At 39.0% G+C, this 21678-nt stretch overlaps 1 protein-coding gene across 1 annotated transcript in view; it reads left to right on the top strand.

The window, feature by feature from the left end:
- The window catches only part of KCNAB1 (potassium voltage-gated channel subfamily A regulatory beta subunit 1), a 360079-nt gene that overhangs the window by 138902 nt on the left and 199499 nt on the right, over positions 1–21678 (top strand). The window lies entirely within an intron of this gene.

Here is a 21678-nt window from a genome sequence, read left to right on the forward strand (position 1 = left end):
TCTCTCTCTCTGTCTCTCTCTCTCTCTCTCTCTCTCTCTCTGTCTCTGTCTCTCTCTGGCTAACTGAGTGAAGTACTACTTTACTGGTACTATTAGGGGGTTGCTCCATATGCTACATCAGTTATGGGGATAGTACAGGGGTATATAGTATAGTGGTAAATCACAGACTGTGGGGCACAGACTGTGGAGTGAGAGCCTTATTTCTTCTCCTGGGTATATTCTACTTTCTTAGGAGAAACTCCAACTCACATTTTTATTACCACTATATTAGTAGTATTTATGTCAGGGACAGGCAAGGGGTTCAGAAGACAGAAAACAATGAGAACCAAGAAGTTAGTGGCTAACATTATGAATAAACTGGGAAGGATTCCAAGAAGTCAAATTTTACCTTGGGATCAGTGATTTTTGTGACACAAAACAACCTTAGCATGTTTGGGGTTTTCTGTTTTATTTTCCCCTTTTTTCTCTTGTCTCAATTGTCCCTCCATGGTCACCCCCAGGATACTGAAATGGCCTCTTTAAATATTTAAGCTTATAATATTACAGATAAAGACATAACTAAGATGCAGCCACTGGCGTTCTGCCTTGGGGTACCCTAATTTAAAGGGTATCTATACATATTTCAATAGTCGAAATAATTGCACTTATAAGGTATCTGTTTCACAAGAATAACACATTAAATTATGCAGCATGTTAGTTCAACCAAAGGAGAGGAGGCTTGGTTTAGTGGCTGGAGAGCTGACCTCAGAGTCAATAAGTCCTAGATTCAAATTCTGCTTCTGATTTACGCTGCTGATGGGACCTTGAGAAAGGCAGAACCTCTTAGGAGCCCTAAGTAACTCCAAGTCTATAAACTGTAGAACAGTTAATAACCCTCCTGGGTTGAGCTCATTTCTTTCTCCAGAGTTTCCTCTGCCTGGCCAGCAAAGTTGCTCAGTATCTCGAATGCTGAACATGGACTCAAGAAAACCTGAGTTCAAATACTGCCTCAGAAGCTTAGTAACTGGGAGGCTTGTCACTCCATTTCTGTCCAGCTCACTTTCTTCATCTGTAATATGGGGATAATAACAGTGCCTATTTCTCAGGGTTGTTATGATGACAAAGTGAGATAATATATGAAAAGTACTTTGCAAACCCCAAGGTAACAAAGGCTTTATATATCAGAGACATAAATACAACCCAGGTCTTCCAGAACCCGAGGTCAGTTCTATCCACTAAATAAGGCTGCCTGTTCTATTTTAACTCTTTAGTCTAGGAAGATGATTAAATCTTAAGCTCAGCTGTTTCTATTGATGAAGAATTGCAAGTATTGTCAGCCTAAGTTTTGGTACCCTGGACAGAGTCCCAGTTGGCAAACCTTAATTATGACGCTAATATTATGAACTGCATGCTTGCAGACCTGCACATGAGAGTCCCTCTCGCTGAGTCCCATCCTCTTAGCCTAACAAATCCTATCTTCCTTTGTTGTTCTACTGGTGGAAAGTAGGCTGAGAAGTGATCCCTGCCCCCTCTTCTCTAGCTTCCTTCTATTCCTAATGGCATTCCCTAGCACCAAACCTCATTTGCTGCAGTTTCTCAAAGTAAATATGAGTCTCTAGGGTTCTTATCTTTATTGTTATCTCTCTCTCCCTGGAAATTAAGGGGAAAGTATCCAGAGTCTTCCTCTCCCCAGTGCCATTCCCAACCTTCTTCTTGGCTCTTTTCATTTCTCCTCCCTGCTGTCCTCTCTCTAGATTTTGTCAATTACCAGCCCCACTTTCTAGGCATGCTTTTAGACAGACACCATTTATTTTCTTAGGGGAAGGTGGAAATATCCCAGTACCTGTCACACCCTAACTGTCTTCTCTGACTGAACCTGAGAACTAGTTCTCATTCTGCATCCCTCTAATAGTCTTTTGTTGTCTTAAGTACACTTTCAAGAAAATAAAAAAATGGAAAGTAGTAAAATGCAAAAAGTGACCCTGCCACCCCTTCTTTTGTTTTTTTCTGTTCTGTTTCTTTATTTGGGCTGTTTCAGTATCTCAGTACCACAGATAATGGGGGGAAAGCATTTTCCTTGGAAACCCTGATTCTGTCTGTCAATTTGGTTTTATTGTTGTTATTGGGATTTTTTTTGGGGGGGGGGGGATGAATTTATCAACATTCAGGTTTAACTCCTTAGCACTAGATATTTCCATTCCAAAAATAACTAATTGAAAAAATGAAGGATGAATACCAGGACTATGGTTGAATGAACCCTATCTCAGCTTCTTTATCAGTAAAATGGGGATAATAATAGCACCTATCTCACCTCACAGAGGTGCTTCAATAAACTGGTGGGAAGGACATTTTGAAACACCTTTGGGAGAAGTGGCATGCTATTGTCATAATTCTGAACTTGTGGTTTGGGGTGCTGGGAACCCTGAAATGCAAGGGTACAGGGGGTGTGCCTAGAAGGAATTTAATGACTCAAGCCTTCTTTCAGTCAGAGTAGTGAGGTTTATTTGTGACACCAATAGAAGTGGGTGAGAGTCTAAATGAATCTGTGAGTTTGATGGGGTAAGACTGATACTTATATACAAAAAAAAGTGTGAGAAGATCTGGATGGGATTACGGCATGGTAAGTAGCCTGGGGTGGGCTAGGTGCTGAGAAGGAAAGGAGTTAAGTGGTCTGGAGAGCCTCAGTAAAGGGGCAGTTAGAAGGACTATTGAGAATCTAGACTGGGATAGACCAGATGCCTCAGGTGAAACTCCAAGGAAAGGTGTGGAAACATCAGTAGCTAGACTGTGTTCAAAGACATAGTCCTTTACTTTTAGGGGTTCAGATCTCATAACACCATAAGGCTTGGAGTTGAGAGACCTGGACTTGCTTAGATTCCTTATAGGACTCTTCCTAGCAGTGTGACCATGGGAAAATCTCTTAGGGTCATTAATGATGGAATAAGGAAAATTTTTTTCCTTCTTTTTCCTTTGTCCTTCTAATCTTAATAGCATTCTCTAGCTGGAAAAGATAAACAGTACATTGATTGGGTCAGTCTCACCTCTGTAAAGGAAGAGGTGGCTCCTTTCAGAGGGAAGGGTTGGTTTCTTAATCATAAGGCATTCCTATTAGTACTAGTAATTAAAGAACAACAACAACAAATATAATTTTGATGGGGGTGGCTAGGTGGCACAGTGAATAGAGTGAATAGGCCCTGGAGTCAGGAGGACCCAGTTCAAATCCGGCCTCAGACATTTGACACAATTACTAGCTGTGTGACTTTGGGCAAGTCACAACCCCAACTGCCCTCCAAAAAAGCCAAAATAAAAATATAATTTTGATGTAGCACTCTAAGATTTGCAATGTGGCACTTTATGCAAGATATTTCATTTGATCCTTTCAACAACTTTGGGAAGTGAGTGCTATTTTTATTACTGCTTTACAGTTGAAAAAACTGGAACTCCAAGAGGGGAAGTCAATCACCTAGGATAACATATGAAAGTGTCAGAGACTGGGATGGGAATTTGAATCAAGGCCTCCCTGATGCCATGTCTATGGCATGTGTACTATGCCATGCTGCCTCTCCTGGTTGGGTACATAGTAGACAGTTGAGGAATGCTTGCATTGACTTGATATAACTTAGCATGGAAAGTAAAATTAACATGGAGTCAGAAAACATGAGACTGTCTAGTCTCTGATCTTTAAAGTTGTGTCAGATGCAGACATCACATGAGACAGGGGCAGGTGAAAGCACCAACCCAAAGAACCAATGAAAGAATAAGGACCTACCTGAGAAATTATTTTAATTGTGCTTTTTTGAGATTTTTTTCTTAAGGCATCAGGAATTTCTGGGCCAAATCATCACCTCAAAGTGCTGAGCAATGTGGATTTTTGCCCCGTGGTCCTCCCTATTTTTACAGCTGACCCAATAGTTATGTACCTGAAAGGACACATGAGAACAGACCTTTTCATTATGAAAATTTATGGAGCAAAGTATATGACTAGGGAGGTGCTATAAGTGGTGAGGTGGGGAAATGGCCTGGCCTGCCCTTGGAACAGCCTGATGAATTGCAGTGTGCATTTGTAACTAAGTTCTACCACCCCAGACACATTTCAGGAAGAAAATAAAAAGCCCATTTCTTTTTTCAAAGTGTAACCACTATAAACAAACTGTGGGGATAGCCAAAGCTGGGGGGGAGGGGTGGGAGGGGGGCAAAGATGTCATAGTCTGGTTATTGCTTGACAAAATGGAGCAGTCCCAGGCTTTAGCATGAGATGGGATCTTAGAGGTTATCTAGTCCATCCCTCTTCCCTCCAATGTGTGCCACACAAGCACGCAAGCACACACACCCACACACACGTGTGCACACACATACTTTGCAAATAAGGAAATGATAGCCCAGATTGGAGAGTGGCTTGCTCAACACCAGTCAGGTGATAGACAGCAGTCAAATCTTGCTTCCAAATCTGGAGTTCTACCATATTGTTCCTGGCCCACTATTTCAGGCAGACTTCAGCCTTACTTTGCTTTTTGCCCTCTCTCCTCTTCTACCGTATGTCTTGTTATGCATAGCTACCCTTTCACTCCCAGTTATACAACAGTGATCCAATGAATTCTACCATTCCTTCAGGAAAAAATGTTATTCTACTCCCTCCTAGCTCCACTCACCAGCCCTGAAACTTTGCAAACCCAAATGGGAATCCATGGTCCCCATTCTGATATATATATATATATATATATATATATGTGGATATGGGTTGTCTCCCTCATTAGGATGGAAAGGATCTGACAGTAAGGACTGTCCTCACTTTTGTATCTGTGTCTCCAGCACCTAGCACAGTGCTCGGCACATAGTAAGTGCTACTAAATGTCTTTTTTCATTGTTCACTCCTTCATTCACGTGCTCAGGGTGGCCACAAACATCTATGATGGTGCATGCTTGGTTCTGAAAGAAACTGGGAGGCATCTTAATTGTCTTGGCTATCCATCTCAGATTTCAGAAGTTCTGTGACTAAGGCTGAGAAAGGACAAAGACAGCAAGCTGACCACCAGGACACCCTTCCTCCTACTTTAAAATAGCTGTAGTTGAGTGAAGTGCGTAGTAGAGTTGGCATAAAAAGATCTGAGTTTGAGTCCTGGACCCACGACTTATTTCTGTGGCCTTGGGACAATGATTTCCCCTCTTCTTAGGCTATTCCATCAGGTGTAAAATAAGGGAATTGAATTAGGTCACCTTAAAGATCCTTATAGCTTCAACAGTCTATGGATATATGAAGTAGGATTAATAATGCCCACTCTGGCAAGATGAAATAAGATCATGTGCCAGCTGATGATCTCCAATTTACCCTATCCATGTCTTGTTGGTACATAGTAGTTCTTGTGCTGTCTCCTCTATGAGAATTGAGTTTTGCCTTTCTTGTATTCCTAGAACTGAGCATAGTGAACAGCACACAGCAAGTATTTAATAAATGCTTGTTGACTGACAAAAGGTGCTCTGAAAATAGTAATACTCAACATGAATGTTAGGAATTATATTCTTATTAACAGCAATGTTCTGGCATCACTTGCCCTATGACTTTGCCCTGCTTTGCATTTTCTTTCCCTAATCCCTGTTCATCTAATTTCTGGACTTTATTCAATTTCCACTTCCTTGAAAACTTCACTAACCACTTTAGACCTGGTGATTTCTTCCTCCAAATGTTTATAGAGGTTGTTCTCCATACAGCACTTTGGGTACTTTCCATACAGCATTAGATTTTCTTTTGAAATAACAATGTATCTTTCCAAATACACTCTAGGTTCCATGAGGCCAAGAATCATGTATTGCTCATCTTTGCATTTATTTGGTACTTCCTAGCACAGTACTTCCCATATAATGATCCACAGATGGATTGACTTATTGACCCCCTCCCTTTATGCTGATTTAAGTGCAGAAAAATAAAGATGGTCAAATACAGAATAAGAAAAATTTATAATCAAGGAACCCAAACTGGTCTTAGCAGAAAGTAAAGGGGGAAAAGAATGGGAAAAAGCAAAGGGAGTTGGGAGGAAATAGGCTAATTCAATAAACATTTATTAAGCCCATACTATATGTGAAGTACTGTCCAAGGTGCTAGGAATCAAGAGACAACAATAAAATAATTTCTTTCTTCAAAGAGCTTGCATTCTATATGTATACATGTAAATAAATACAAGGATATAAACAAACAAGAAAAGGTGAAATATATTCAAAATAATATTCTTGTAAGAAGGAGGGTGCTAAAAATAGGAGGGGAAAGAAGAGATTGGAAAGGCCTTTCATAGAAGATGGCACATGAGTGCTTGAAGGAAGCTAGGGATTCAACCAGGTGGAGGTGAGGAGCAAGTGCATTCCATACTTGGAGGATGCCCTTGTGTGAAGCCCTGGAGACATATACAGATCTTGTGAAAAGTCCTAAGGAGCCCTGGCACCATTTATTAGGTAACTTGATACCTGAAATAACCCCAACGGGAATTATAGTGATTTGGGGGATTTTGTGATAGGCTAGGAAATGGTCAGAGTCCCTTTGAATTCTTTCTGGGAGCACTGAATTCTAGCACTCCCAATCTACTCTTTCCTGGCATGGAAGCTAACAAGTCTGAAGAAGATAGAATTCCACAGTGAAAGTTATCTGTATGAGGAAATTTCCCCTATCAGTTAACCAAATCCAGTCTCCTTTTGTATTGTCCAACATAGAATTCAGTTGCCATGGAAAGAGATGTAAAGATTGATGTGGAGGAGATGCCCTAAGATCCTGAGCCCATTAGCATTTCAGATAAAAGCCACAATTCGTTTTCCCTACAGTAGATTTCTTTAGTTTAAAAGTCATGGATTTTGCACAGTTTGGGGGGATTTCTTGATCTTCAGTCCCTTTTTGTTCTAGACAGTCTTTTGAGGGATGCTGGCTTGTACCTCACATCTTTCTCATAATATCATAGATGTACATTTGCAAAGGACTTCAGAGGCCATCTAGTCTGGTTCTCTCATTTTATGAATATTATATTATCTTATTTTATTTCATGAGGAAGTTAAGTGATTTACTCATGGTGACAAAGAGAGTAAGCACAAAGGAGGATTTGAAGCCAATCCTCTTACTCCAAAGTTGATATAAGACTAAGGGGAGAAGATAGGAGAGGGCCACTTATGTTGGTTCTCAACCATTCTAGGCATGTCAAGTCTGGATGCATATGGGTCACAGAGATTGTTCTTAATTTTAAACTTAAATACACAATCAGAAAAGAAGAAGAAAAGTTATAAACTTAAATATAAATACAAAATAAAAAAATGGAAAAAAAGCATTGCCACATGCACAACAGAATGTAAGAGAGGATTCAAAATTTACAGCAATAGATTTCCATTTCAAGAAAGCTTATATAATAAATACTATGCATTGTCTTTAGAGCTGTCTATCTTTTCTTTGCTTCCTTGTAAGTTTTCTTTTGGTCCCAGCCATGCAACTTTTACTTTATTCTGCTGTTTCTTCTTCCTCCTCTCCTCCCCCAAGAAGGCTACAACTAAGCATGGAGATAGATAAGATAGAGACATATGTGTGTGTCTTTGTATATATACATATAAGCATGTATACACATACATACACTTACACATAAAGCATATATATGTACACATACACACCAAGATATATACATGCATATACATATATATATATACACACACATATACTTAGATATCTACAATCATACTCATATATAGACATATACATACATACCCATCTATGTAAGACCCCATGTTAACAAGTCAAGGGACACAAGAATCATTCAGTCAACAAGCATTTATTAAGCACCTAAGATATTCCAGGTAATGTGCATAGGGCTGCTAAGAGTCTCAAAGTACTGAGGCTAGAGGTATGGCCAGGAATATAAACAGCAATCAGGAAAACCTAGGAGACAGACTGAAAGGAGAGTGCTTGGTTTGGGAAGAGCCTAGCAGTGATTACAGACTGTCAAAGAGCTTACATACTAGAGAAATCAGTCAATGGGTCGATTAAAATGTATTGTCATGCAGCATAATAACAAATTAAGCTCCATTATAAGAGAGTTTAGTTAGGATCTTTTAAGCTGAAAAGAGGAAAAGCTGACCCACCTCTCTACTCTGCATCACCCAGAGAAGCTCTCTGTGTTCCTAGAGTACAGACATATCATGGGATTTAGAATAAAAAAGCACCTGGAGTCATTATCCGCACCAATGCAATCTTATTACAGATGAGGAAATTAAAAAACCATGGAGAGGGAGTGATTTGTTCAAAGTCATAAAGTAGTAAGCTTGAGTACCACTTTTCATCCAATAAATCAATCACCCTACTGGTCTCTGCTGCTTTGTATTTATATGACTCTACAGTCATTTAATCCCACTGTGTCTCAGTTGTCTCACTGGCAAATTGAGAGTGTTGGACTAAATAAACTTTAAAGTCCCTCCCAGCTTTAAATCTATCATCCTATCCTACTTTTATAAACTCGATTAGGCTAAGTTTTGGTCAAGAGATGAATGCTTTACCATCTGATTCATCATCAAAGCCTTTCTAGCTTAACCCACGTGGATTTCTGCTCCTCTGGTATGGGTTTTGAAAACCCAGGGCCACATCTACTTCACAGTGAGACCTGAGGTCCTTCCAGAATATGCATAGCTATACTTGAAGGATATGCCAGCCACCTTAGGGATAGATGTATGATGTGACTAAGCCTGACCTTCAATGTTAGGCAGCCCCTAGAGAGACTCTAATGCTCCAGTATGATGGACTGCCTATGGTCAACTTGGGGAAAATGTGAATGAAAGTCACATGGGATGGGCAGGCATGGATAGGCTGTGATCTGTATTCTGGGAGGAAGCCCTCAATCAATGAGATCACAGGTCCATTTGGGAATCTGAGCAACTTTCTCATTGTTGCCACTCAGGGAAGTGCAGGGTATGAAGCTGCAACATCAGATCTTATAACATTGCTGATTTCAAGTTGGAAGGGACTTTAGGAGTTCTCTTGTCCACCTGCCCTCATTTTACAGATGAGGAAACTAAAATCCAAAGAGGTCATGTAATCATATAATCTTAGCCCTAGAGCTAGAAAGGTATTGGAGGTCATCTAGTCCAACCTTTATTTTACAGAAGAGAAAAACTCCAGAAGGTTAAATAATTTGTCCAAGGTCACTCATGCTAGTAAGTACCAGAGGCAAGATTTGAATCCAAATCCAGAGCCTTTACACTGTACTATGCTCCCCCTAAAATAGTAGAGGTGATGAGTGGTCATATTAGGAGTCTCCCAGGTGATCTGGCTCCAAAATCCAACTGGCTTGCCACTACATGATGAATAGACATCAGTATTACAGCAGAGAGAAAGTCAAAGTTTGACCCCATATCTGCCTCAAAATAAAAGCTGACTTCTCCAGTTCACCAAAGTCAGTTACTTACTTTCCACCTACAAATTAAGTTTAGAAAAAAAATCCATCATGGGCTTATTTTGATGCCCTCTAACACACAGCAGTTAGAAGATTTAGGACAGTACACATTAATAGACCTACACTTTGAAGAGATTCCATCAGTGTGTCCAGTACTGACAAGGAGGCCTTTACAAAGCTAAAGTCAAGTGAATGAAAGCATTTTCCCTTTGCCACCTTCACATCACTGTCTTTCATCTATGATAGGAAAGTAACAAACTGGTGCTGAATTCCAATCCAGTTGCACATGATTTACTGGGTTGAGGGGGAACAGAGTGTTGTATTGACATGCAAATTGAATTCTGGGATAGATCCCATTCAGACTGTGCCCACTCATGAAAGCTGTAGGAGAAAACTGGAAGGGAGGTAAAGCCCTCCTTCTGTAACTGTAGAGATCAGCTAAAACCTTTATACTCTGAGCTGAGACAGGGACAGCCCCTGTGACTTCTTTAGTACAGGGTGCCTGCAGGTGAAAAAACACCCTCTGCTAGTGCAAATTAGCACCTTCTTTGCAACTCTGCCTAGAGCATTGAAAGTTTCTGTGATTTCCCCAGGGTTACAGAGTCAGTATGTGTCAGAGACAGAATCTGAACCCAAATCTTCTTGGCTCTCTCTCTACTAACTACACAATTCTGCCACTCTAAACCACGCTAACTGCTAAATAGTGTCAAGCACTTTCTTCCATATAAAAATAGGAATTTTGTTTTGGAAGCAACCTCCTATCAATTCAAAAGATATTGACATCCGTGTCTGTACTTTTATATTCTGGAAATCCTGGAAACAGTCTCTCTGTTTCTGTCTTTCTCACTGTCACTCTCTCATCTAGGGGTAGGGAGTCCTTAGAGGCCAGATAACCCAACTTCAAAATTTTCACAGATGAAGAAATTGAGACCTAGAAATGTGAAGCAACTTGCCCAGTCCTTATGTGCTATGTGGCAGAGCTAACATTTGAACATGGGTCCAAGTTCTGTGCTCTATTCAGAGATACACAACTTAAGTCCATAGGAATTTTTCTCTCCCAAAAGCCAAAAGGCAAAGATGAGTTCTGGTTGGGATTTGCCTCTCTAGATGAAGCATCATTGGTAAAATGATGGTACCACACCAAGTTTTCCAAAAGGTCCCTTTGCACAGCCCTCCCTCCTTCACTTGCATGTCATGGCATCTCCTCCTCCCTGTTGTCATGGTCCTCTTTGGGAATAAAGGACAAACAGCAGCAGCACCAGCAGCACCAGCTTTGATGTGGCATGCTCCTAGTCACATAGGAGGCTTAGACTCAGCCACATCACTAGTTGGCGGTTATAACCTTCTTCTAATTGCTCTCTCTCTGCCTTATCTAATAAATGCTTAGGTCCAGTCATTTGTCTGTTTTCCCCGCATTAAGCAGAGTTTAAAGTGATATTGACATTCCTGGCCAGAGAATTTATGATAATAAAGTCATCAATACTTATTGCTGTTCGGGACTTAATATTACTCAAGATCTCTTTTATTAGCCCACAGGATTATAGATTTCCAGCTAGAAGGAAACTTTGAGGACAACTGATCCAAATTCCTCATTTTACAGCTGAGGAAATTCAAGTTCAGAGACGTGGGGACTTGCCCAAAGTCACACAACTAGGAAGAGTCACAGTGGGGATGTGAGCCAGGTGTTCCTGGCTCTAAGTCCAGCACTCTATCCACTAGACTTCACTGCCTCTCATTGAGGGCTTAGATTAACCACTCAGGCACATGGCCAATCCAACCCTAGTCTGATTAAATTATCCAGAGATTGATTATTCTTCATAAACCATGGAATCTATGGTCAGCATGGGAAATACAGGGTCTGTAGATTCTTGTTTAGGCTCTAGACTTCCCATGGACCTAGGCAAAAATGCCTTGATTTCCTCATTTGCAAATAGGGGTTCATACCCTGATCTAAGAAAAAGTCCTATATCACATAGCTCCTTGTTCATAGAGCTAACTTAGCCTGTGGCTACTCCTATGGGATGACTCATAAAAATGCAAATATAAGGTGAACGCATTCATGTGTTTTACTTTCTCCCATAGTTCATAGGTGTGAGCATTTCTCCACTCTATCCTACCCCATCAATGCAGATTGCCACCCTTCAATGACTGAATAGAGACTTCCTGAGTAGCTGTGGGTTAAACAGTCACTTGGGGGGGGAGGGGGGGATAAATCTCTCTAACGTTAGCTTTTCAAACTCCTTCCTCCATTTCTTTGAACTGGTAGTCCCTCCTCACCTCTGTCTCATAACTTCTCAGGCTTCTTTGAAGACTCAACTCAAATTCCACTTTCTGGAAGATTTCTCCCCTGGTCTACTGTCAGTACATACCTCATGTGCATAGAATATATATAGTTGCCTATATGTTGTCTCCTTCATTAGTATGAGAGCTCAATCTGTCAATAAACGCCTATTAAGCTCCTACTCTGTACAAGGCACTGTGGTAAGTGCTGAGAAGACAAAGAAAGTCAAACACTATCCTGGTTCTTGAGGAACTCACAATCTAATGGGGCCAGTGTTCCTTTCCTTTATGCCTGCACTGCTTAGCACAGTACCTGACACCTAATAAGTTCTTAATAAATGCTTATTAACTGACTGACTTGGCTAGCCTGGGGGACTAACAGGTGTACCATTGCAGGACCTATATGCGAAACTATTTCAGCTTTGCAGACCAGAGCAGGGATGCCTAATCTGAAATCCACAGAACCCAAGATATATTTTAGTGGGCCCATGAACTTGGGTGGGAAAAATTTCATTTTTATTTTCATTTTTCCAATATATTTTTTATTTATTTCATTAAATATTTTCACTTTCCCCTCCTTGAGAAGACAATTTGATATCAATTATACATATAAAATAATGCAAAACATTTCTATATTCGCTATGATGCAAAAGAAAAGACAAGAAAAGTGAAAAATAAAGAATATAAAAAGTATGCTTCAATTTACATCCAGAATTTGTCAGTTCTTTCTGTCTGGAGGTGGATACTATTTTCCATCATGGGCCCTTTGGAATTGTCTCGGATCATTGTTTTGATCAGAGTAGTTGAGTCTTTCACAGTTGATCATCCTTACAATACTGCTGTTATTGTGACAATGTTCTCCTTCACTTTTCTTTGCATGAGTTCATAAATGTCTTCTCAAGTTTCGCTGAAACCATCTTACTTGTCATTTCTTGCAGCACAATAGTATTCCATCACAATCATATATCATAACTTGTTCAACCATTCCCCAATTGATGAATATCCCCTCAATTTCCAATTCTTTGCCACCACAAAAAGAACTGTTATAAATATTTTTGCACAAACAGTTCCTTTTCCCTTTTCATTGATCTCTTTAGGATATAGACCTAGTAGTAATATTGGTGGGTAAAAGGGTATGCAAGTTTTATAGTCCTTTGGATGTAATTCCAAATTGTTCTCCAGAATAGTTGGACTAGTTCACAACTCCAAACAGTGCATTTGGTGTTTCATCCCCACCTAGCATTTGTCATTTTCCTTTTCTATCACATTAGCCAATCTGATGGGTGTGAAGTGATTTCTCAGAGTTGTTTTAATTTGTATTTATCTAATCGGTAGTAATTTAGAACTTTTTTTTTATTTTATATTGACTATTGATGGTTTTGATTGCTTCTTCTGAAAACTGAGTTCATATCCTTTGACCATTTATCAACTGGGTAATGACTCTTATTTTTTTTTTATAAATCTGCCTCATTTCCCTATATATTTGTTAAATGAGGCTTTTGTCAGAGAAACTTCTTGTAATTTCTCCTCCTCCCCAGTTTTCTGTTTTCCTTCTGATTTGGGTTTCATTACTTTTATTTATACAACCCTTTATAATTTCCTGTAATCAAGATTATCCATTTTACTTCCCATGATCTTCTCTATTTCTTCTTTGGTCATAAACTCTTTCCTTATCCATATGTTTGATAACAGGTATATTTTCCCATGTTCCTCTAATTTACTTATACTATCATCTTTTATGTCTAAATCATTTATCCATTTTGATCTTATCTTGGCATACAGTATAAGATGCTAATCTATGCCTAGTTTCTGCCAACTTGCTTTCCAGGTTTCCCAGAATATTTTAGCAGATGGTGAGTTCTTGTCCCCAAAACTGGGATCTTTGAGTTTATCAAATATTAGATTACAATGGTCATTTACTGCAGTGTATTGCCTAATCTATTTCACTGATCCAGCACTCTATTTCTTAGTCAGTACCACACTGTTGTGACTATTACCATTCTCTAATACAGTTTAAAATTTGGTACTGCTAGGACAACTTCATGTTTTTTTTCATTGATTCCCTTCATTTTCTTTATCTTTTGTTCTTCCAGAGAGATTACTATTATTTTTCAGCTCTCTAAAATAATTCTGTGATAGTATAATTAGTAGCTGAATAAGTAAATCAACTTAGGTAAAATTGTCATTTTTTTTTATCATATTGACTCAGTCTAACCGTGAGCAATTAATATTTCTCCAATTGTTTAGATCTGACTTTATTTGTGTGAAAAGTGTTTTGTAAATGTGTTCATATAGTACCTGGGTTTGTCTTGGCAGGTAAATTCCCAATGGTCTGTTGCTATTTTAAATAAAATTTCTCTTACTATCTCTTCCTGCTCGGTTTTGTGGGTAGTCTATAGACATGCCAGTGATTTATTTATATCAGTTTATTTTGTCCTGAAAATTTGCTAAAGTTGTTAATTGTTTTAATTAGCTTTTAGTTGATTGGCTAGGCTTCTCTAAGTATATTATCATATCATCTGTAGAGCAATAGTTTTATATCCTCAGTGTTTATTCTAATTCCTTCAGTTTCTTTTTCTTGTCTTATTACTATGACTAGCATTTCTAGTACAATACTAAATAATAGTAGTGATAATGGACATCCGTGCTTCATCCCTGATTTTGTTTGAAAGGTTTCCAATTTATCCCCATTACAGATAATGCTTGCTGATGATTTCAGATAGATACTGCTTATCATTTTAAGAAAGGCTCCATTGATTCCTATGTGTTTTTAATAGGACAAAATGCAACACCCACAGTTTGTCAAAGGCTTTTTCTGCATCTATTGATATAATCATATAATTGTCTTGTTTTTGTTATTGAAATAGTCAATTATGTGCTATAAGAAATGATAGTCTCAATGATTCTAGAAAAACATGGGAAAACTTTCATGAATTAATGGAGTGAAATGAGCTAAACCAAGGGAACACTGTACACATTGTGTATGTATGTGTATACATACACACACACACACACACCTATTTGTTTCTAATGGTAGTCATCTCTAAGGTGGGAGGAGGGAATAAAAAAATAAAAAATTTTCATGATTATTTTGTTGTCTATTTGAAAGGAATAGCAAGTTGTGCATAGTAGATTTGCAATTTCATGTACAATCCTCTATTTATTGTGCTGTTTTATGGAAATCATTGTTTTATTTCATAAATTAAAAATAAAATTAGATAGATACATAGATAGTCCATTTTTTTGTGAAGGTACTGTATGCAGTTGAGAAAAAGTGATACTCCTTTTTATTCCCATTGAGTTTTCTTCAGAGGTTTATCCTATCTAACTTTTCTAAGGTTCTATTCATCTCCTTATCTTCTTTCTTATTCATTTTATGGCAGGATTTATCTAGTTCTGACAGTGCAAAGCTGATGTCCCCCACTAGTATAGTTTTACTGTTGATGTCCTCCTGTAATTCATCTTCCTTTTCCTTTAAGAATTTGAATGCTATACCATTTAGGGCATATATGTTCAGTATTGTTGTTACTTCATTGTCTATGGTACCTTTTAACAAGATGTAGTTTCCTTGTTTATTCCTTTTAATTGGTTCTATTGTTGCTTTTGCTTTGTCTGAGATCAAGATTTCTAGCCCTGCATAATAGATTCTGCTCCAGCCCTTTATTTAACTCTATTTGTATCTCTTTGTTTTAAGTGTGTTTCTTGTTAGCAACTTATCCTTGGATTCTGGTTTCTAATCCATTTTACTATCTGCTTCCATTTTATGGGTGAGTTTATCCCATTCACACTCATAGTTATGATTGCTAACTGTGCATTTCTCTCCATTCTATTTTCTCCCTTTTTCTTCTTCTCTCTCTTTTTTATCCTGTCCCTCCTCCAAAGTGTGTTTTGCTTCTGACTTTTGCCTTCTTTTATCTGCCCTCCCTTTTATCACTCTCCCCTTTCTCTTATCCTTTCTCCTCCTACTTCCCTTTCAGTTAAGATAGATTTGTATGAACAATTGTGTATGCATATATGCATGTATGTATATGTGTATTTGCTAGCCCCCCCCATTTCCCCTTCACTGCAAAAACTCTTCCTCTCATGCCTCTTTTATGTGAGATAATATTCTCCTTTTTATTCTCCCTTTCCACCTTCTCCCAAGGCATTCTTCTTTCTCACTATCCATTTTGTGCATTATTCCAACATAATTGACTTGTTTTCATATCTTCTTTCTATGTTGAATCCTTTTAACTGCTCCAATAATGATAAAGCTCTTAGAAGGTACATGTATCATCCCATGTATAAAGGTAAATGGTTTAACCTTATTGGGTCTTATTGACTTCTCTTTAATGTTTACCTTTTTATGCTTCTTTTGAATCTTATACTTAAAAGTCAAACTTTCTATTCTGGACTTTTCATCAGGAATGCTTGAAAGGCCTCTATTTTATTAAATATCTATTTTCCCCTGGAAGGATTATGCTTAATTTTGCTAGGCAGGTTATTCTTGGTTATAATACCAGTTCTTTTTCCTTCCAGAATATCATATTCTAAGCCCTCTGCTCCTTTAACGTGATAGCTGCTAAATCTTGTTTGTATGGGATGGAGGGTTGTAGGTATGATGATGCCCAAATGATAGCAGATGATATGATAGCTCTGGCTAAAATAGTTAAAAAGAATTCTCATGGTATAAGAAGCAATCAGTGCCCCAGGATACTAAAGAAAAAATCTTGCTCTGACTAAAATATTGAGATTCTATTGGCTCAATATGGAGCAGCTATTATTTCAAGAAGCTTTCTGGAGGAAGATGCCCCATGACCTCCCTCTCAAAACAACAATCATCTTCTTCTGTCAAAGTTTCTAAGTTTGCGAATGAAAATGACCAGCGATACAGCAACAGAAGACCTACAGGATAAAGACATCTCAGAGTGGTTTAGGTCAGTATTTCAAACCCCATGATATTTCAGTCACTCACTGGTGCCTTCTTCTCTTCCCCATTTAATCACCCCACTCTCCACTCTCAATGTGCATTGTTTCCATTTTACAATTAGGGCTATCTAAAAATAAGAGGACTTCCCTCAGTTTGGTTCCCCCTCCTGAGAGGTTTTCAGGTAGGTCTTTTGTTTAGGGGATTCCTTCATACATGAAGGTTGGACTAGTGGGTAGATGGGTAGATGACCCAGGCATTTTCTTATTCCCTGAAGCTGTCTATGGATTCTGAAATATGAAGGTGGTGAGGAACAGCCTCACTTCCATTCCCAAGAGAGCAGACATCCTGTAGAGCAGTATCACTTCTAATCCTAAGGGAACAAAGGCCCTGAAGAGCAGTATCGATTGCAATCACAAGGGATAAAGGGCCCTTCCTAGGTAAGGAACAGAGTGCAAAAAAGGACCATCTACCAGACCAGTGCTGAATCTATGCTCCTGACCTTTCCCAATGCTCAACTCCAGTTTAAGAACTTTGTGGTACCCAATACCTTCTTCCATTAATCCAACTCTCCTATATATGGTAAGGACCACTTTCTTCTATATTTAATGTTTAAAATTTCAGTTTTTAAAATAATCAAAGTTTCCCACATGGTCACTGAGCAAGATTAGAAGTCATTGTGTCTAAGTGAACCTAGTCATTTTCTTATTCCCTAAAGCTGCCTATGGACTCTGAAATCCTTCGATGATATGGGCAACACTGACTACAGGTCATCTTGAAAGAAATGGGAGCTGGTGCAAAATCATATTTCATTTTTTCCCAAAGGTTTTACCGCAGGTGGAATTTACTTAATTACTCATGGAACAAAAACTGGAGACATTTTGAGAGGAACAGAAGGCAATTACCAGTTTGGCCAGAGTCATCCTTTGGGGATTATACTCCAGGATGGAACTGGTCAGAGAAACTGAGACAGCTGCAGCTGGCAAATCAAACAAGGCAGGGATTATTGCTGCTGCCTTCTCTACCATGGATAAGAGGTACAGGGATGCCAGTGTATAATATCTCTGAAGTGGTCATAGTATAATAGACCTAGAGAAGGAAGGCCTCTTAGAGGCCATATAACCTAACCCTCAGTAGAAACTGAGACAAACAGGCTCAATGACTTGCCCAGGGTCACCCAGCTAGTAAAGGTCTGAGGTAGGATTTGAACACAGGTCTTCCTAACTCCATTTACCACACTCTATCCACTATGCCACGTTGAATCATGGTCAAACCCTGCTGCACCCAGTTGGGTGGTTGGGACCAGCCATAATAGTGTCAGCCATATATATATATATTGAAAACCCACTTGAATCTCAAGCCTTTATGGGAGTCTTTTGAAGCTTGCTCCTTTTTGAAACCCAAAGAGTTAGCCAAGGGCCAGTTTTCTAATTAAGTCAGAATGGACAGCTTCACATAACGTTCTTGAGCCCAAAATTATATCCCTACCTACCTCTAACTAGAGTTGAAACTACTACCATTGATCATTCAATCAGCAGCCATTCATTAAACATTTACTCTCTACCTTAGCAGGTATTGTGCTAAGTGCTAGGGCTGCAAAGACCTAAGTGAAACAGGAGCTTACTTTCCACTGTGCAGAAATATCAATGACACATAGAACAAGACTAAATGAAATACACACACACACACACACACACACACACACATACAGTAAAGTCAAGGCACTTTGGGCAGGGAGCAGGAGCTTCCAGAAATAACTTTGGACAAAGACTCAGAATGATAAACTGGTTGAGCTAGGAGAAACCTTAGAGATCTCTTAGTTTAGCATTTTTACAGATTAGGAAACTGATCATAGAGCTAGGAGGTAGCTAAGTGGTCCAGGAGATAGAGCAATGAACTTGGCGTCAGACAAGATCTGAATTTGTATTCTACTTCAGATAATTAGAAGTTGAATAACCCTGGGCAAGCCACTCAATCTCTGCCTGCCTCTGTTTCCTCATCTGTAAAAGTCTAAAAATATATGTCAAGTGCTTTGGAAGCCTTATAGAGGTGCTAGTTATTATCAAGAGCCTGGCTTTTCCCCTTGCTACAGAGGCAGCATCATGGCATTTTGGATGGTGACCCAGCCAGACTCTGAAGCAGGAAGACCTAGGCTCAAGTTCCATCTTTGATACATACTGGCTGTGTGACTAAGCAGGTCTCCACCCCTCAGAGCCCTGGGCAATGCTAAAGACTCTACTTCACATCTCTAGGGCTGATCTTTATTGGTAGAGGCGATTTCCTCATCAGGAGTTCCTGAAACCAAAGACAGAGGTCCCCTGTGAAGCCACCCCAGCCCCCATACACAGTACCAAAGCCAACTAGTCATACACTGCTCCATCATGTGCTGCACCATTTTCCCGATACCAACTTCTGGTTTTGTATCCTCTGAAATTTCTCATCATTAACTAGAAAAATATTGGTGCATCGCCTGCTACAGGGTGGCCTTGTTGCTTGCAGTTTGTAATCTTTTTGTTAGTTTAAGGGCTAAATTTTTTACCATTCCAATTTAGGAAGTCTTTCATTCACAGGAAGGGGTATGGAGGAAAGGACTCCAGATTTTGAGTTAGGAGAACTGGCATCAAATTCTGCCTCAGAAGCTACTAGCTATGTGACCTCATGGCAAGTCACTAACCTCTCTGTGACTGTTTCCTGATCTATAAAATGGACTTGATGAACTTTAAGGTTCCTCCCAGCCCTAAATCTAGAATTCTTCTTATCCAAGGACAATTTTCACTAAACAAGAAGAACATAGATTTAAAGCTGGAAAGGATCTCAAAGGTCTAGACTAATGTCCTTTTGATTCATTTTTAGGAAACTGAGTCCACAGACACGGTAAGTGAATTTTCTGCTTGCATAAAGGTAGTAAGTGCCAGGGTCCATCTCTCTCTCTCTCCCTCTCCCTCTCTCCCCCCCCTCTCTCCTTCTCTCTTTCTCTCCCCTTCCTTCTTCCTTCCTTCCTTCTTTCTTTCTTTACTTTTCTTTCTTTCTTTTTTTCTTTCTTTCCTTCTTTCCTTCTTTCTTTCTTTCTTTCCTTCCTTCCTTCTCCTTTCTTTCTTTCTTTCTTTCCTTCTTTCTTTCTTTCTTTCTTTCTTTCCTTCTTTCTTTCTTTCTTTCTTTCTTTCTTTCTTTCTTTCTTTCTTTCTTTCTTTCTTTCTTTCTTTCTTTCTTTCTTTCTTTCTTTCTTTCTTTCTTTCTTTCTTCCTTCCTTCCTTCCTTCCTTCCTTCCTTCCTTTCTTTTAAATGAGCACCTTTTCACTCTATATCTAGCCAAGTTTTCTTTCAGCCTCATCTCATGTGCTCTTGGCTCCTGCAGAGGAAAAAAGTAAACCTCCAACAGTTGCTGCTCTGAGGAAACAGGTTTACAGATTTTAATATGCCAGCCAAAAAAAAAATATTGGCTTGATTTGGTTGCCAACCAATAGGCAGAAGCAAAGATGGGCGATTTCCAAGTGCATTTTGCACTCCTGAGCTGGTTGGAGTCCTACTCTTGCTGGTGATTGGCTGCATCTCAGCTTCCAGACGCCTGCAGTGATGCTGCAGTCTGTCACCAGACAAACTGCTTTTCCTTTTACAGCTCATGCTTACTCTACAAGATGTCTTTGGAAAGGTTTCTCGCACTTGAGTAGTAGTTTTCTTCATAGAAGAAAAGGTTTTGCTTTAGGAAAGATGAAATATCAGGGACTTTCTGTCTTCTTTTAAGAATCTGCAGTAAGGGGTTTCAAGGCTTGAAACACTTTTAGGTTTTGTAATTAAAGAAACTCTCCAGCTCTTCCTGAAAAAATTCATAACAAAGAACTGATAAAGCTCATCTGAAAAGTAACCAGAAATTGTAGCCATTATTAAACTATGCAAATTGAGTTTATTGCAACAATTGCATTGCTCCTCATTAATGCCATAAACTGGAAAAGCAGTGTCCCATGGTGGTTAGAACTTAGAGTTGTAAATACGTGGGTCCAAAGCCTGCTTCTGACACTTAACAGATGTGGGACCATGGGCAAGGCATTCCAGATGGGTTACAATCTGTTTAAACAGGGGAGTTCCCACACCAACTAAAATTGTGTCTATTTTAAGTGGCTTTGTATCATGGGACAATGCAGTCTTAAAAGAATAAAGATTTCAGACAGCTTAGGATGGTGGGTGTGAACAGGCTGTGCCATATGGCCACTGGTGACTTGCACATGTGAAGTGTCATTCTCGAGTATAGACGTGACTAGGAAAGATCATCTTTGCCCACTTTTGTACACATGTATGTGTGTATATGTGTATATACATGTATTTATTTATACACACATATAGACAAGCAATCCTATACATATAGAAACCTTGTGAAATAGGTGATATTGTTATGCTCTTTTAAAGCTGAAGATAGATTGATAGTTATAAAAATAGATATATTTACACATATATATGCACAGCTACATCTATATAGGTGCATAGATACATGCATATATACATGCATTCTATAATTACTTATTTACATATTATTTCCTTCCAGCAGAATATATGCTCTTTGAAGGCAAGGCCTGTTTTGTTTACTTGTTCCAGCTTCTTGCCCTTGTTAATCTACACACTCATCTGGGACCATAGTCTGGTTCTTAAACACTTATCAAATCCAATTGTGGACTCTAGGTCCTTGTTTGTTGTTGTTCAATCATTTTTTTCAGTTGTGCCCAACTCTCTATGACCTCATTTGCAGTTTTCTTGGTAAAGATACTGGAGTGGTTTGCCATTTCCTTCTCTAGCTCATTTTATAAACAAGAAAAGTAAGGCAAACAGGGTTAAGTGACTTGTCTAGAGTTGCACAGCTAATAAGTGTCTGAAGCTGGATTTGAACTCAGGTCTTCCTGACTCTTGACCCCATTCTTTATCCACTGTGTCACCCAGCTGCATAGGTCTTTATTTACAATCTTATTTACCTTATTAAATTGTATGATTCTAGGTTTTTGAGGGCAAAGGCTGGACCTTATTTTTCTTTGGAAAGGAGGTGCTTAGTTTTCATTCTCTCTCTTTCTCTCTCTCTCTCTCTCTCTCTCTCTCTCTCTCTCTCTCTCTCTCTCTCTCTCTCTC

This window comes from Petaurus breviceps, unplaced genomic scaffold (genome assembly GCF_028583685.1).
Source record: "Petaurus breviceps papuanus isolate PSGF00001 unplaced genomic scaffold, PetGlider_PUasm1.0 173, whole genome shotgun sequence".
Lineage (NCBI taxonomy): Eukaryota > Metazoa > Chordata > Mammalia > Diprotodontia > Petauridae > Petaurus > Petaurus breviceps.